Source organism: Bombus pyrosoma, linkage group LG16 (genome assembly GCF_014825855.1).
Source record: "Bombus pyrosoma isolate SC7728 linkage group LG16, ASM1482585v1, whole genome shotgun sequence".
NCBI lineage: Eukaryota > Metazoa > Arthropoda > Insecta > Hymenoptera > Apidae > Bombus > Bombus pyrosoma.
Window position 1 is genome coordinate 492,061 of NC_057785.1, and position 3,783 is coordinate 495,843.

The 3,783-nt window shown below is 35.7% G+C and overlaps 2 pseudogenes; one reads left to right on the top strand and one right to left on the bottom strand.

Annotated features, from left to right (window-relative positions):
- The window catches only part of LOC122576648, a 3,874-nt pseudogene extending 2,756 nt beyond the window's left edge, over window positions 1-1,118 (top strand).
- A 1,053-nt stretch (window positions 1,119-2,171) lies between these two features.
- On the bottom strand, window positions 2,172-3,159 carry LOC122576649 (annotated as a pseudogene).
- Between the last annotated feature and the right edge of the window lie 624 nt (window positions 3,160-3,783).

Here is a 3,783-nt window from a genome sequence, read left to right on the forward strand (position 1 = left end):
AAAGCTGAGAAATAAGAAATTAAGTGCCGCTGAACGTCGAGAACAAGAAAGACAAAAAGAACGTGAAATTCGCCAAGGAGAAGAAGCGCTCGCCAATAACGAGTTGCCAAATTCAGCTGATAAGTTCGATAGATTAGTTTTAGCTAGTCCAGACAGTTCAATAGTATGGTTACAGTATATGGCATGCCATTTACAGACAACAGAAATAGAGAAAGCAAGACCAGTTGTGAGAAGAGCGGTGAAAACGATTAATTTCAGGGAAGAGAAGGAAAAATTAAACGTTTGGAAGGCTTAGTTGTATTTACAGTCTAAATTCGGAATTCCTGAAGCACTAAATGATGTTTTTCAAGAGGCAGTGGGGTCTAACGATTCACTGAAAATATACAGTTACATGTTGAGTGTTCATGTCGAGGCTGGCATGCAGGTGGAATTAGAGAAAACAATTAATACCATGATTGGAAAGTTTAAACATATTTCCGAGACATGGTTTAATTGTGGAGAAGGATTGTTAAAAATGGGTTTGAAAGACAAATCGAGGCATATTAAGCAGAGAGCATTGCAATCTTTGCCAGTATCCGAACGTATGTACACAACAGAAATAAAATGTCATAAAGAATAAAATACTAATATAATATAAATTTTACAGATGTAAATCTAATGGTAAGGTTTGCGATTATGGAGAACAAATTTGGCGATAAAGAGAGAGCACAAACTTTATTTGAGCAAATTCTAAATTCTTATCCGAAACGGGTGGTTATATGGTCTTGTTATATTGATTCCCTAGTTAAATCTAATGATATTGATATAGCAAGGTAAAAACATTTGTTCAACTATATTTTGTCTTTTTAATTTCATGGAGAATTTACCTTATAATATTTTGTATTTACAGGAAATTTCTAGAGAGAGCAGTTGTTCAGTATTACCACCTAGAAAGATGAAGATCCTCTTGAAAAAGTTTATCAATTTTGAAGAGCAGCACGGTACTCAGGAAAACATGACTCGTGTTCAACAAATGGCTATATAAAATCAGTGTACAAAATGGTTAAAAATAATACAACATTTTGATACGTGTTTGATTACATCATGTGAGCAAAACCTTAATTGCACAATACCTTAAATAGTCCAGTTATGTAAAGTTTTCTACCACATATGCAAAATACTATTAATATTGATGCATGTAAAAATGAAAAAAGTAATAATAAATTGACATATTTATAATTTCTCTGATCTGGAGTACGTCCATTGATTATTCTGTAATGACAAAACCAGGAATATGTCTGATCAAAAATTTTTTAGTACATTTGGGACGAAACTACTCCACTGTATAGCAGTAGTTTTAGCTGACCGATCGTTACAACCACGTCCGCGCTATTGACTTCCTTGAGTCTCGGCGATATTTGAATTGTGCCTGAAATTGTACAAGTTGGTTTTGTAGGTACCCAGGTGGATACCCTTGTCCAAGAAGTCTCCGTTTTTGTACTTCCCGTTCGTGGTTATTACGTTTTGCGTCTATCTTCTTAAGCATCTTTGTTGAGGTAATCCGTGCTGCATTCTGAAGACAGTAAATACTGTAGATTTATATTGTTTCGACTCGAGATCTCTACCTGATTCATTTATGTGATGCTCTGTATGAAGTGTATCGTCGATCAATTTGAAGAGAGACACGATTTGAATTTTTGGACGAACTACAAATTTTTAACAGTTAGTAGCCAAAACTGAAAAGCTAAATCAAAAACCGCGCGGTCACCGTCTATACTTCTTCATAAATGTAGTCATATACTATGGAAATAGAAATATAGATAGTACCATAGGTCTATGGTCTATTCATCTCTGGATATAATATCATCTCTGGATATAATATTCGTGATTCGTGATATAGTCACACCTGAGTTGCCTCATTGCTTATTGCCTCGGTTTAGCCGGTTCCTCCAGCTGGTTTAGGATATGTTACCTGTAGCTTGTGAAGCAAAAAAATCAGAGACTGTTAAAGAATTTTGAAGATAAATCTGTCTTATACTGTTAATTCCAAAATAAAACGATATATCTCATTAAGTTTCTCAAAATAAAGTATTATGCCTATTTGCAAGGTAAGGTTTGCTTTCGAGAAGAAATACTATGTATAAGACAAGTTGTGCGATAATAATAACTAAAAATAGTTGATATTTTTAATTTTATAGAGTGCTTACTTCATAAATGAAATTGTAGGAATGTCCTGGAGACTTGTACTTGTTACGTTCAGATGCTGGCAAAGATTGCAATGCTCTCTGCTTAATATGCCTCGATTTGTCCTTCAAATCCATTTTTAACAATCCTTCTCCACAATTAAACCATGTCTCGGGAATATGTTTAAACTTTCCAATCATGGTATTAATTGTTTTCTCCAATTCCACCTGCCTGCCAGCCTTGACATGAACACTCAACATGTAACTGTATATTTTCAGTGAATCGCTAGACCCCACTGCCTCTTGAAAAACATCATTTAGTGCTTCAGGAATTCCGAATTTAGACTGTAAATTCAACTAAGCCTTCCAAACGTTTAATTTTTCCTTCTCTTCCCTGAAATTAATCGTTTTCACCGCTCTTCTCACAACTGGTCTTGCTTTCTCTATTTCTGTTGTCTGTAAATGGCATGCCATATACTGTAACCATACTATTGAACTGTCTGGACTAGCTAAAACTAATCTATCGAACTTATCAGCTGAATTTGGCAACTCGTTATTGGCGAGCGCTTCTTCTCCTTGGCGAATTTCACGTTCTTTTTGTCTTTCTTGTTCTCGACGTTCAGCGGCACTTAATTTCTTATTTCTCAGCTTTNGGTTTTTCCTCTACTTCATCTTCACTATCGCAAGATGACTCTTTATCCTGAAGGAGAGTTAAATCGGGGTTGTCATCCCAGAAAAATTCACACGCAGATATCCTTGGCATCTGCTCGTTATCCTCGTCATTATTAACATTGTTAAGTGCATATCTCAAATCTTTTTCGGAAGGTTTGGTATCTTTCAGTTTCATCTTTTCTTCTCCTGTTCGTTCAACACACATTCTCTTTGAATATTTCTTTTCTAAATCTTTCTCTGGTTTTTCTCTGTTCCGTTCCCCTTTGTTTTTCATCTTTGGTACTTCCCGTAACTTTTCAATTTTTATTTTTTTGGCGAGTGCCATGTTCTCTTGATTTTGTTTCTTTCTTTTTAAGTTATTAATATCATTCGATTTCTCTCTTACACAATAATGGAATTTAGTGTCACGTAGAAGACACAGGAAATCGCGAAATTAACAGACCATGTCGTTTGAATTTGATGTGTGTAGAACGTGATAAGTGCCGAAGAAACACTCGGAGATATTTAAACAATATATTTATTAACAATTCTCACTTTCGACTCTTTGCGTAGAACTAGCGATTACACTTGACGATTCGCGCTTCTCGGTTACAACTCGACTGATAAACGATGAGTTAAGATATCGATTGAGCAGAGTGCGCGATATAAGTTAAGATGATGACTATTCAAGGAACGTAGAGGAACTGTCTTTCTATGACGATGATGCAGCGGAGGTGTGGCTAAGGGTACGAGATAATCGGATTCGTTAAAGAAAATTTTTGTTAGGAAAGTGAGGGAAATGGACGTCGCTGTTAATTGGTTAATCTACCGAATTGGTGGGTGAGGAAGAATGTTAACCGTCCACGAGAGAAAGTTGCTAGCGGGGAGCCATCATACGTGAGAAAATCCAGATTTCCCGTACCTTTCCGGAGTAGATAATAAATTAAGGAATGCCAAAACTAAAAGATAT